This window comes from Oncorhynchus keta, chromosome 23, assembly GCF_023373465.1.
Source record: "Oncorhynchus keta strain PuntledgeMale-10-30-2019 chromosome 23, Oket_V2, whole genome shotgun sequence".
Taxonomy (NCBI): domain Eukaryota; kingdom Metazoa; phylum Chordata; class Actinopteri; order Salmoniformes; family Salmonidae; genus Oncorhynchus; species Oncorhynchus keta.
The window spans coordinates 28,890,993-28,905,228 of record NC_068443.1 but is presented as its reverse complement, the minus strand read 5'-3'; the positions used below and the strand labels follow the sequence as shown (position 1 = coordinate 28,905,228).

At 40.6% G+C, this 14,236-nt stretch overlaps 1 protein-coding gene and 1 long non-coding RNA gene across 11 annotated transcripts in view; one reads left to right on the top strand and one right to left on the bottom strand.

Annotated features, from left to right (window-relative positions):
- Window positions 1–14,236, top strand: part of LOC118402117 (astrotactin-1-like) — a 243,218-nt gene that overhangs the window by 18,862 nt on the left and 210,120 nt on the right. The gene's annotated exons all lie outside the window — the stretch shown is intronic.
- Window positions 1,372–3,805, bottom strand: LOC118402118 (uncharacterized). Its single transcript, XR_004829431.1, has 2 exons — window positions 2,867–3,805; window positions 1,372–2,691 (listed from the first exon to the last, which is right to left on the bottom strand). It is a non-coding gene; the product is annotated as an uncharacterized LOC118402118 (long non-coding RNA).

Sequence of the window (14,236 nt, the reverse complement as noted above, 5' to 3'; positions counted from 1 at the left end):
GGCAGGTTAGTTAAATATTTACATGGTAGTAGTTTTTCAATTATACAATACGCTATCTTTTTGGCCAGTAATTGCTCTCAGGAGTATCTTGTAAACCGTACAGCTATATACGTTTTAGCATTAATAATATCTGTAGGATAAGGAGTAAACATTGATCATTCCAAACGCAGACATATTGCAAGTTTGCTTGAAACCACATACAAAGTTTGAATGTGCTTGAATTCTCCCAAAGAGATTACATGAAAGGATAATTCTGCAAACCCAATGAAAAGTCAGTCAAATTCCCTTTGATCTACCTTAATGTTTACTCTTTAATGGCTTGCAGTTAGGATATGTTGTTTGACAATGATACCCTCTGAGTTAATGGAGACCCTCTGTGAAATTAGATTTAGGAAGGCTTAACAGCCAATCCTTATGGCTAAGTACTCCACCTAATGTACACAGTGTTCACACACAGTGAAATATATTATGAACTATACTTCTTAGGCATCCTGACTGCAATGCCAATTACTGCCAGTTCTTACATACAAAATAATAATTGATTGGATGGTTGGTGAGAAATTTGTTCTTGATTTGAATGAATGGCAATGCGGTGACAACACAATTATGTTGAAAACAGTTGTTTACCTCTGCCTCGTCATGTTTAGTGCTATCCGTCATCCTTCCCACTGGGCACACTGGTTGAGTCATCGTTTCCACGTAATTTTAATAAAATGTTGTGAAACCAACGTGGACCGAGATGTTGATTTGATGTCTGTGCCCAGTGGGTTGGGACATCCCTACTCTTAAATCGAACCTAACCGTTTTAAATGTCAACATTAACGGGGTGATGTCAGAGTTGGACTTTTTCTTTCCCAGAGTCTTTGTTAGTAAACAATGTTTCCACACTGCCATCACTGTGACTTATTCTATTTAGATTCCAAATTGAAACTGTTAACCATAAATAGTTCGGAATTAGACCTCTTTCCAGAAAGTAAAGCAGAGACACCAACAGGTTTCACAATGTTTACCTCCTCCAGCTAGAGGTGAAGTGAGTCACTTGGACATGAGGGTGTTGGTGCAAGACTGACACTTAAGCACCAGGGGGAGAACTGAGGGAGTGATAGCAGGAACTACTGACAAATAAGTGGTAACTAATTGTCAATAAGTCTTGGCTGTGGTTGATACTGACTATGGTCTGTTGCATTGGACTTCTCTTCTAAAGTGAGACACAACCAAGCTATGCATTCTTTCAGATTTGCTAAGTTGTTTTTACACAATGTGAGAAAAGAACAATGGGCTTTTATGCAAGTAGTTCATATGTCCACACTTAAATTCAAAAGGTAAAGCACCAGAATGAAACTAATGACGGTGCGGTGAGTCAGAAACAAGTGCAGGTGAAACGTTTTAATAATTAAAAAAAAAACATAAGACAGAACGCCGATACACTGGTGAGTGAACCTGGGAGACTGACATATGGGAGGAAATTATGAAAGTAATGGAGTCCTGGTTAATGATGAGTGCCAGGTGCCCGTAATGTTGAATCCCAGGACCGGTGGTTAGTACTCTGGCGACGACGTATGCCGGAGGGGAGGAGCAGATGTGACAGTCATTGCCGACATCATAAAGTTGGCAAACCCCAAAAACCGTTGTAACCACTTGAAGATGGTGGTTGGGACTGGTCATGCCCTTACTGCATCTACTTCCTTGTCTAACTTCACTCCCTGCAGGCTGATTTGGTAGCCCAAGAAGGAGACCGCCCTCTGGTGGAATTGGCACTTCTAACCATGAACAGATGGTTAGCCAAGAGGCGTTCCAGGACTGCTCAAACGTTGAGTGATGTGATCCTCCAGAGTGGTCGAGAATAGCAGGATGTACACAATCACATGATGTCCGAGCATGTCCCTGAACACCTTGTTGATGAATGCCTGGAACACTGACAGAGAATTGGCTAAGCCAAAGGGCATAACTAAGTACTCGTAATGACCAGACATCGTGCTGAATGCTGTCTTCCACTCATCCCCATCCCGGATGCGAATGGGATTGTAGACACTCTGCAGGTCCAGTTTGGTGAAGAACCAGGCCTTGCGGAGCTGCTCGATGGCTGACGGCACCATCGGGAGAGGGTACTGATACTTTTTGGCGATGTATCGATTACCGTGGACTCAATGACTAGGGCGTAATCATCCCTCCTTGGCCACGAAGAAGAAACCAGCCGACGTGGACCTGCGGATAAAACCCTTTTGGAGCACATTGTGTATGTAGTCCTCCATGGCCTGGGTCTCAGCCACTTACAGAGGGTATATGAGGCTGCACGGAGGTGTAGCACTGGAAAACAGGTCAATGGCACAGTCCCAGGGCCGATGAGGAGGGACACAGTTAGCGCAGGTCTTGGAGAACACCTCCCTTAGATCCTGATATTCCTCTGGGATGTTGGGCTGGAGTGAAACCACCGGACTCTCAACCGACGTGGAACCAAAGGGGACAGGAAAGCAGGTTCTCAGGCATTCAGGTGACCAGTCTGTGATTCTCATCCTCGACCATGAGATGGTAGAGTTATGGGGCTGAAGCCAAGGTAGGCCAATGATGATCTTGTGAACTGGTGATGAAGGGGATGTTTTCCTGGTGATTGGGCTCCATGGTGAGGGTGAGTGGTTGGGTGATGTGTGTGATGGTTCCAGATCCTAGAGGCCAACAGTCAAGACCTTGAACCTGAAAAGGAGAGGAGAGCGGGTAGGTTGTAATATTGAGAGAGGCAAAGGTCTGTTCCTTAAAGTTACCTGTGGCGCCGTAATCCACTAAAGCTGTAGACAGGGCATGAGGGACAGTCAGCCAGAGTGATGGGTACTAAAAAGAGCCTGACAAGAGCAGTAGAGGGAATACTCACTCCTGGTCCAGGGGATGTAACATCACATGACTGTCCTGCTGCTCCACTGGATCCTGGATTCTGAGGTAACGGACAACACTGGCGCTTGTGCCCTCCCTGGCCACAGTATAGACAGAGTCCCAGCTGTATCTGTCATTCCGCCACGGGAAGATGTGACCCCTACCTCCATGGATTCAGGCTCCGATCGCGAACACTCGCCAAAGGTGGGAGAGAAGGGATGTAGATGCCGACGGTCCCGAAGGTTATCCAGACAAATGGCCATCGCAATGGGTGTGTCCAGGGTGAGGTTGTCATCTCGGCAGGCCAGTTCCATCTGGACCGGCTCATTCCATCCACTGGAAGCTGCTATTGTCCGGAAGGTAAGCACATGAAGCTGAAGCAGCCCTCCGCAGAAGGATAAAAAATACATTTAAATGAACCCCTCACAAGACTCAAGCTCCTCTCTCCCAAAACGGCCGTAGCCTATTCCAATGCCTGCCCAGTCAGCAGAGAAATATCTGTGGCAACCTTAGACCTCTGTGGTGAGAGCTCCCATTAGATGTGCGAAATAGAGGGAGCACTGAAGGAGGAAGCCACAGCATTTAGATAGTGTCCATTCATATTTCTCCTGGAGGGATAGACTGGCATCGCTGACCTGAGCGGTTTGCTGAATGGGCTGGTGTGCGGACTCGTTGGTTAGACTGGCTCTAGAATATGCTCCGCTGTCGAGATGTTGTAGACTGCAGAGAACCTCTTCCATGGCCGTCCCCAGTTGAGCCAACTGATTATGGTGTTGATGAAGAAGAGCACCTTGTTCATTGATTGTCTGGGAGATGTCCATTTGTCCTGCTGCTTGAGTTGGTATTCTGTAATGACGGGGCGGTGAGTCAGAAGCAAGTACGGGTGAACCCTTTTAACAAAACCAAGAACACGCCACGAACATGAGGCAGAACACTGATACACAAGAACAATACCAACTGGTGAGTGAAACTGGGAGAGTGACATATAAAGGGGAGGAAATGATGAAGGTAATTGAGTCCAGGTGTGAATCATAATGAACGCAGGTGCGCTTAATGATGAGTGCCAGGTGTTCGGAATGATGAATCCCAGGACTGGTGGTTAGTACTCTGGAGACGTCGTATGCTGGAGGGGAGGAGCAGGAGCAGACGTGACAGAAACTGTCCTGTTGAGAGTCTTGTTATTACTGATTGGTAGTCTGGAGATATGAAGGACATACGGTTGGTTCACTTTGCTTACTTATGAGTTGGCAAGTATTAAAACATAAAACAGTATGAGTCATGATGTATGGTTTCTTTACTTGGCTTGACTTTAGGCCTAAGTGTTCTGCAGCATACCTGACACATCCATATTTATATCATAGCTTCATGGTTTGTTTCTCTATAGTGGCTCTGGCTCGGAATTTATGCCCTGATTTGACCAGCTCTGTAACCTTTCATGAACTACATTGCTTGCTATTCTGCTGGAATGATGAAGACATCCTGAACTTTACAGCGCAGTGTCTAAATGCAGCATGGAGTATGTGTCATCTTCACTCTCTCTCATTACAATTGACACTTGACTATGAGGTGTAATGTTACAAATGATTTGCGAAAGCATATTTCAAATCTTGAACATGGCTGTGCACCACCTACTTTAAGCTTTGATGACAAAAGTTGGGTTCACTGTTCCATGGATCTGCAGCATTACTGTATGTGATGTAACAACTCTATACCTATATTGTTTTGTTCAATAAGAAACAATAACTTTCTCCGTTGTTATGGCTGGACTCTCCAGAGAACTTGCTTGAGACCTAGATGATAGGCTGCCCAGCAGGTCAGTTCTGTATACATGCGTGGGCTGGGCTGTTCCCATAGAATACATCAAGTAAAACCCATATATCATATTGTTACTGGCTCTGACTTTCTAATGTGCCTTGGCTTTGCTTGAGGATTAGGATAACCTTGAGGTTTTGCGCAGGATTTACCAAACATTGATATGACAGACTATTTTGCATTTATTATCTGTTTTGAATTAATTTGCTTGTGTTTCTTCCCCTGACAGAAAAATGTTTTTGAAAAATGTTTTTGAAAAATGATCTTGATAAGGAAAAGTGTTTTAGTGGGCATTCTAGGGACTGAAAACAAGATAAATTAAATTATTTCTAACAGATGAAGACATTATTGACAAATGGACAAAGATTTTAAGTGGTATACAGTTTGCTAGATGTCCTCTAGTGTTCGAAAGGAGCTCCCTTAATATCATGGAAATGGGTTTAACGGGCAGAGGCCCTGCAGCAACATTGCCAGAAGGTTAAATAGGTGTCCATAGATCTCTGAACATACGGTCATTATGCCCCCACAATCCCATTACAGTTTGTGAGGTTGAAGCGATCACAATCATGATGTGTCTCTTAGTCTTTCAGAACCATGTTTGTGTAGTGTGTTTGAAATCCCCTCTGCTCAGTTTTTTGCCGAAATTAATTGATTTGCGTATTGATTCTCAGTCAATACCACATCATCAGATGCAGGGATCCCCATCCCTAATTTATACACACATCACTACAATTCTAAAATGCAGTCTTCATTCTTTGCAACCGTCACAATAATATTTTCCATGCACACACACAGCAGTGGAAGATGTATAGTTCCATTCTAATCAGCATATGATTTTTCCTCTTACAGAATCTGGCTGTCATTATTTTGTTAGATTTTTACAAAGAAACACTTTTCTGACTGCCGTATGTGTTGACAGATGTTATCATCAAGCCCCTGAGGAGGAAGACAGATGACCTGTCTCCATAGCTGAAGCTGAGAAATTGTATTTTGGGGAATGTTCAGAGTATTTGCATTCCTCTCATGCTTCCATTCCAGATCCATCCTCTATTACAATGCTGCAGATTCACTGATGCACATACATTTTTTGAAATGGCAGTCATACTTTTATGTTTAAATTAATCTAAAGGTTTCTAGCTCTTGAGAGCAGTAAGAAGAGTGTTTTTCCCCCCAATGTTGGAAACTGCATTGATAGTTTACAATAACAAATAACAATGAGACATCTAAATGCTCACCACATGCTATTATATAGACATCAATATTACAGCATTTGCTTTAGTGGATTTCATTCAAAAAGCTTGTCCTCCATACGCTGTCCCCATCATTCTATTTTACTTTATCAGATTACACAGTTTGAAACAAACTTTACCATTATTCCAGGACACTGCACCACTGCTGTGAAACAATGATTAGTTTATTTACAAGACCATTACATATCATTAATGAAGAACAAACTAAGTGCTGAAGTAAACACAAGAAAATAAGTGCTTTACTTAATTACTTCGGAAATGACATTTTTATAATGCTAACAGAATAACATACACGCAATCAGGAAGCCATTAAGTAGATGAATGTAATGCATCAAGACTGCAATAAAAGTTGAACATCAGTATGATAAGAGCAAGCTTAGCCTAATAATAATAATAATAATAATAATATATTTATTTTAAATAGCTGTTTTCATTAGTAGAAGTAGAATCTCAAAGTCGCTTTAAAAACCAGTCACTACAAAGATACAGGCGTCCTTCCTAACTCAGGTGCCAGAGAGGAAGGAAACCACTCAGAGATTTCACCATGAGGCCAATGGTGACTTTAAAACAGTTACAGAGTTTAATGGCTGTGATAGGAGAAGACTGATGTGGCTAACGGAAGTTAATATTTGTATCCCACTGGAGAAAATCACTTATTGCTTGAGGAATAAGTTAGAGACATTTTACATAATTTGGCAACCTTTTATTAACTATATGGAGAATCTCCCCTCACATCACATTGGTTGAATCTCTATATAATCCTTATATAATGTTTCACACGTAATGTATAATATGTAGCTTACGGCAGGTGACCATATGATCCAATGTGTCATTATTATTATTTTTTATTTTACTCTTTATTATGTCTTATTTATTTTATGTTTGTATATATAATTATTATATATTTTGTTTTGTTATGCTCGTTTGTTACTGTCACTTTGTCATATTGTTGTCTATTATCGTTTCACTTTTGTTTTGAATGTTCCTAATTGGAAAATGCAAAAATAAAATGTTTAAAAAAAACATTGTATTTACTCCACAATACTAACCTAAATGACAGAGTGAGAAGAAGGAAGCCTGTACAGAATACAAATATTACAAAACATTCATAATTATTGCAATAAGGCACTAAAGTAAAACTGCAAAAAATGTGGCAAAGGAATTCACTTTATTTCCTGAATACAAAGCATTATGTTTGGGGCAAATTCAACACAACACAAAACTGGGTACCAATCTTCATATTTTCAAGCATGGTGGTGGCTGCTTCTTGTTTTGGGTATGCTTGTAATCGGCAAGGACTAGAGAGTTTTTTTTAATGATAAAAATAAATGGAGTAGAGCTAAGCACAGGCAAAATCCTAGAGTCAAACCTGGTTGTCTGCTTTCCAACAGACATTGGAAGACAGGACAATAACCTAAAACACAAGGACAAATATACACTGGAGTTGCTTACCAAGATGACATCGAATGTTCTTGAGTGGCCTAGTTACAATTTTCACTAAAATCGACGTGAAAATCTATGGCAAGATTTGAAAATGGCTGTCTAGCAATGATCAACAACCAACTTCACAGAGCTTGAAGAATTTTAAATAGAGTGTGCAAATATTGTACTATGTCGGTGTACAAAACTCTTAGAAACTTAACCAGAAAGACTCAGAGCTGCAATAGCCGCCAAAGGCAATTCTAACATTAATTGACTCAGGGGTGTGAATAGTTATGTACATTTGATATTTCTGTATTTCATTTTCAATAAATTTGCAAAAATATCACTAAGTCATTTTGGGTTATTGTGAGAAAACAATATTTAATACATTTCAGGCTGTAACACAACAAAATGTGGAATAAGTCAAGGGGTTTGATTACTTTCTAAAGGCACTGTAGGCCTAGGCAGACTTTGAAAAGATAACAATGAAGTAGATTTTTGGAGAATGACACATGAAATCTCCTCTAAAAGAAATCTCCTCAGCATAGTGCCAGGATCTCAGCCAGTCCTATGCCACAGGGCTCCATCAATAGTAGGCCAAGTGGCTAATCTTATCTATGTTTGGGTTTAGTTAATAATCTCGTCCTCGTATCTGGAGCCCAAGCTCGACAGAATGAAGGCTTCCATAATGGACTCGCTCAGCAGAGAACATTGTCATACTGTGGTTTGAATTGCCGCTGGGTCAATCTGGTATTGAATGCTTTGCCACCAAGTTTATTTGAAATGAGTTATCATTTGAATTGTAATTTGTCAAATATCTATCATTTGTTTAAGGACAACTGGCATTTTCTACTTTTTTGTTGTTGAGAAATTGTAATTAAGATCAAGCGATAGCTGAATTGAAGACAAATGGAATTTGTTTTTACAATGTGGGAATAGGAGACATAATTATGATAGATTCCAAGGTTGCAATGCCTCCCCTGTCATATTGAAACATTCATTGTAACTGTGCAAAAGTAATTGTAGGCATTGTAATCCACATTTTTGACAAGAGTCATTCTTTTGCCCTGAGGTGTAGGATTTCTACACAAATTGACTTACTGTAATGGTCATGTACCAGTAATGTGTTTTTCTTGATGTAGGTATATGCATTTTCGCAACAAAAACAACGACATTTGATTTGAATGACTTAACTCCAGTGTCTGCTTCTATGCTGGCTATATTATGCACACCCAACCTTGTTTCTTTTAGGAGCATACTCCATTTAACGGTGTCTTATCTTTCAAATCATGAAAATAAATGTATTTTGATCAAAAAAGCACATAGAAGAAAGAACAACTGCAATCTGGTCAAGGCCGCATAATACCGCTGAGATTAGAATTCAAACATCACATTGTGAGGGATTTGTATGCTGTGGCACCACATGGGGTTATCCCTCTGAAATAACTCCCACTGGTCACCCTTTGGTCAGTAGCAATGTGTGACCATAGATCCCCATGAATTGTCTGATAGAAATGTTAAGTAATTGATTTGTTTTCCACTGATAAGTAGCATACACATTCATTAGATTGGAAGCCACGTTTTTATGAAGCTGTTCTTGACAATGATTGATCATTTTTGTTTCGTATTATGCCATCTATGTGGGTAGCTCTTCAAGTGCATGTAACTCTGCTTGATATATATTTCGTTTAAGTTCAATTCAATTGTTTTATCAGCTTTTGCTAAAGCATGTTCCTTGTCAAGGTAGAGATCAAGAGTTTAGCCAGTACATATTACACATGCATGTCAGCACCACTGGTCTTTATCATTGGTTAGCATTTAGCTTATTGCTATCATTTGAAACCATTGGCATCAATTAATATTAGCCAACTGATGAGGCGAGGACACTACCTTGTGTTGGTTGTTGAGTGGCGTTAGACCTGGGTTCATGTTGTTGGAGGTATGCTAATGTCTTTACTTGGCAGTAGACTGGACACATTAACAGGCCTTGATATCCTTTGTTTGTGAATCTTGTTAGATCGGGACTGTCCATTTATACAGTATGTGCAAAGCGATGTTTCAGCCCCTACAATTTATAACTTCATAGTATAAATGGATGGTGTCTATATGTGGCATGTAAATAAACATGAACCCATTGCTTGGTACATACAGGTCGACTGTCTGCCTCAATGTTGTGCCAAGAACAGCTGTCAAAGTGAAATATGTCATATTGTAAAGTCATCTGATGGTTCTTACTTGGGTAATTCTTACCACACGTCACACACTTCAGATCTGAGATGAACTGATACATGAATGACTGACTGAAAGTCATAACAACATGTTGTTTACAATAAGGACTTGTGTAGTAAGATAGCACTAATCATACTACGATTATTAGCATTGCAGGTGTATCTTAATTCAACCTGCATTCACCCTGTGCAACAATACGAGATGCATGCGATCATTTTACCTCTGAGATGTTCTGTGCTCAAACACGGTTTATTTTTGAGTTTGTACTGAATAAAACAGTCGATTGAAGCATCAACTTGCCAGTAGTGTGTTTTTCAAGGAAGGTTCTCCCTGCTTCCTGAAGCTCGGCTACATTAACAATGCATGAGAACATGTGGAGCACCTCCTTACCACTCCTTACCAGCAGGAATTTATCTATCTCCTTTTAGCTGCTGAGTCTTTATATATATATATATATATATAGTATAATATACTAACTGAATGTGATATGAATGTAATGTAATTCATTACTTTCTTGAATTGTAGAGTTCATAACTGACTCCATAGGGGAACATATAAGGGGGTTAGGCTTAGGGTGTTGTCATTTTCATTATCCTCATCTTCTCAAGACGCTGTCTGTACTCTCTGGAACTAAAATGGAGGTGAAAGTCTTGTCAGCAGATAGAATGAGACAAGTCATACTCCCACGGCATCTTTGTCGCCTTAGTCAATGAAGCCAGAGGTAAAAGTTATGGGGATATGCCAATTTGTATGTACAGTCCCAAATGGCACCCTATTCCCTACATAGTGCACTACTTTTGACCACAGGGCCCTGGCCATGTAGAGCACTATGTAGGAAATAAGGCGCCATTTGGGACGCACTGCTAAATTGTTATGAAAAGTGCCAGTGCCAAGGTTTAAGTCACCATTCCTAAGGTTGTGCTGTCCTCTGACATGGTGGCCTAGGCACTGGTTCAGTCCAGGTGATGTAAGTTTTAGTAAATGAAAACACCTCTGCACTTTAAGTTAATTTGCTGTTGTATTAATTAACATTCACCTTGACCCATGTGCAATTCTGGACTCATGCGTATATGTACATGACATTTAGTTCAAAGGAATTTAGTGTCAGGAATGGATTTTTTTTACAAGATGACCTGGGTCGAAACATATCTGGAGCCTCTGTCAAACCACCAGCTCCTTGACAGACATTTAGTTAAGTCTCACACATAACTGACTGGTCAAAGTCAAAGTAAGCAGGGTGTTAAATTCCTTCTCAGGCTCCAGTAACAGCTCCATCACTGGCTGTGTTGTGACTTCTATGGTTTCATTAATGCTAGGCTATAACTGAAACCTGGCGATGGGTCTCACATTAAGATGACAGCCCTATTTTCCACTGGGATTCATTTGCCTGAAAACAGCTGTAACATTTGCATAATTTATCTGCGTCTTGTTTGGTAGACAGATCAGCATCATCCATCGGTTACAAGTAAATCGGGCTACCTGCACATAGTAAAAGTGGGAATTTGCATAATGATCCATACTAAGGCAAACATATCAATGTTATCCTTTTGTCACAATGATTGGTTTCCCCTACACTGCAGCTGTTGACTTTAGATCTGTTGTGTTCTGTTGTACTCTTGTAACAACGATGTGCATGTATCAGAAACAATACCTTTGTTTTGGTCTGTTGTCATCAGAGTGATGTATAGTTTCTGCAGTTGATGGATTGATCACACACTGGATGGCTTGGGTACTGTTCAAGAGTGAACATATGTACTGTACTTCATTATTATATTACTATAAAAGAGAGTTTAATTAAGTTTTCTTTTGTAATTCAAAGGAATTCTTGGAAATGTCACAGTTCTTTCAAACAGTGAACTTTTAGTACAAAATGTACAGAGAAAGGACAGTTTACACACATTGTAGCTAGCTGTAACTGTATGGATTTGACACAGTAAGAGGCAGCTCCATGTGACATCACCATGGCCATCACCTGCTGTGTAGCCTTTGTCACTGCCACACGTTTGGTCAACAACAGTCAGGGGAGCCAGCCAGCAAACATAATGCTAGCTTCTTGTCTTTATAAGTCCCACAGTTGACAGTGCATGTCAGAGCAAAAACCAAGCCATGAGGTCGAATGAATTGTTTGTAGAGCTCCGAGACAGGATTGTGTCGAGGCACAGATCTGGGGAATGGTACCAAAATATATCTGCAGCATTAAAGGTCCCCAAGAACACAGCAGCCTCCATCATTCTTAAATGGAAGATGTTTGGAACCACCAAGACTCTCCCTGGAGCTGGCCACCCGGCCAAACTGAGCAATCGGGGGAGAAGGCCCTTGGTCACGGAGGTGACCAAGAACCCGATGACAGAGCTCAAGAGTTCCTCTGTGAAGATGGGAGAACCTTTCTAGAAGGAAAACCATCTCTGCAGCACTCCACCAATCAGGCCTTTATGGTAGTGGCCAGACGGAAGCCCTTCCTCAGTAAAAGGCACATGACAGCCCACTTGTAGCTTGCCTAAAGGACTCACAGACCATGAGAAGCTAAATTCTCTGGTCTGATGAAACCCAAGATTGAACTCTTTGGCCTTAATGCCAAGCATCATGTCTGAAGGAAACCTGGCCCCATCCCTACGGTGAAGCATGGTGGTGGCAGCATCATGCTGTGGGGATGTTTTTCAGCTGCAGTGACTGGGAGACTAGTCAGGATCGAGGTAAAGATTAACGAAACAAAGTACAGAGAGATCCCTGATGAAAATCTGATCCAGAGCGCTCAGGACCTCAGATTGGGGCGAAGTTTCACCTTCCAACAGGACAACGACCTTTGAACCCGATTGAACATCTCTGGAGAGACCTGAAAACAGCTGTGCAGCAACGCTCCCCATCCAACCTGACAGAGCTTGAGAGGATCTGCACAGAAGAATTGGAGAAACTCCACAAATGCAGGTGTGCCAAGCTTGTAGCGTCATACCCAAGGACAGTTGATGCTCTAATTGCTGCCAAACGTGCTTCAGCAAAGTTCTGAATACTTATGTAAATGTGATTTTTTTTGTATTTTTAAAAATATAAATTAGCAAACATATCTAAAAAACTGTTTTTGCTTTGTCATTATAGGGTATTGTGTGTAAATTTATGAGGGAAAAAAACATAACAAATGTAACAAAATGTGGAAAAAGTCAATTGGTCTGAATACTTTCCGAAGGCACTGTAACATTAACCATTTCTGTTAGGCCATTAGTAAAGAAAACCTAGGCTTGTATCAAGCGTATGCAGTCACAGCAATAGACTGGAGAAACAGAGATAAAATAATTATATTAGTACATCGATGAAAGGTTGAAAAGTATCAGGAAGGACAGGGATGCTGCTAATGATATGGGAGAAAACATATGTTCCTTCCTGCATAATCAATGCTCGTCATGCTAGACATCTCAGCAATCTTGATTGTCTCCTCGCACAGAGGTCTAGTTTCCTGTAATTTTATGGTATTTTTCCTCTATCTGCCTGAAAGTATGTTACCCTCATGAGGCTGCTCTAGGGGGAAAAAGTACTGTACATCTCCTTGAGACTGTCACAGATCAGACCCACTCAGATCACTCAAGTCATTACTTTCTGTCAGACTGACACACTGATATGCCTATTTTGGGTGGTTCAGCATTTATTGAAAATGGCTGCTGAAATCTAGATTGTCTCAATGGGGGAAATGTTTAGTTTTTTTTACTATTTGAAGTAGGATCACTCAACTCTTTCCAGCAGACATGGAATGGAATAGTGTTAAAATCCTCTTCTGTCTCACTGCATATGAAAATTACACTGAAAGAATTGAGAAACTAAAACCGGTAACAAAGAATAACTTTGCCATCACCAAACCGACTAGGTTTAAAATCTGGCGATGTGGCCTTGGGCAAGACACTTCATCTGAATTGCTCCTGTAAATTGCTTTGGATAAGAATGTCTGCTAAATGACTAAAATGTGATTGTTAATGTGTAAATTCAAATTTAGTTGGCAAGTTATCATTTTCCAAACTAAAGAACAAAACATGGCTTTTCAGTGATGTAGGCCTAGCTATCTCCTAATTTCGCAAATGGGACAATTAATGCTGAAAACTCCACAGTAGCTACATTTCTGTGATCATTTTCTTTAATGATTCAGCTATTTAGTAGATGTTTGCTCTGCAGTTAAAAGTATCATGCTCTGTGTTTCCTGCCTCATTCTTTTGTCTCCATGTTTGTCCTTCTGTTTTTTGAAAGATTGAGCCAATGACTGTTATTAGTTTGAGGCTTTTGGGTTCATTTAAAAAAAAAAAAATGCTGTCATGGCAACCTCAGGTTTTTTCTCCATTGCCTGATTTTGCCCTTTGTGACACATGGGAATCCTTAGAATCCTTTTATCAGATTGCATGTAAGTTATATCCTCCTCATACCTGTATGCCTGTCTGATCCCTGTCACACCATTGGTGAAACCTTCCGTGTTGTGTTGCAAACCTACCATTTACCCAGACATTCTGTTCTGTTTGCTTCCTGCTGATTTCTCACAGGCTGTGGATTGAAACCCAGTAACTATTTGACATGCAGGTGGTAAAGGTTTCCACAAAGTTATTGAATTATTCTTACAGGGCCTGCTTTTTATATTACCTGGCAAACTCCATTTTGCTAGTGCCTGGAGTTGAAGGCAATGTCCT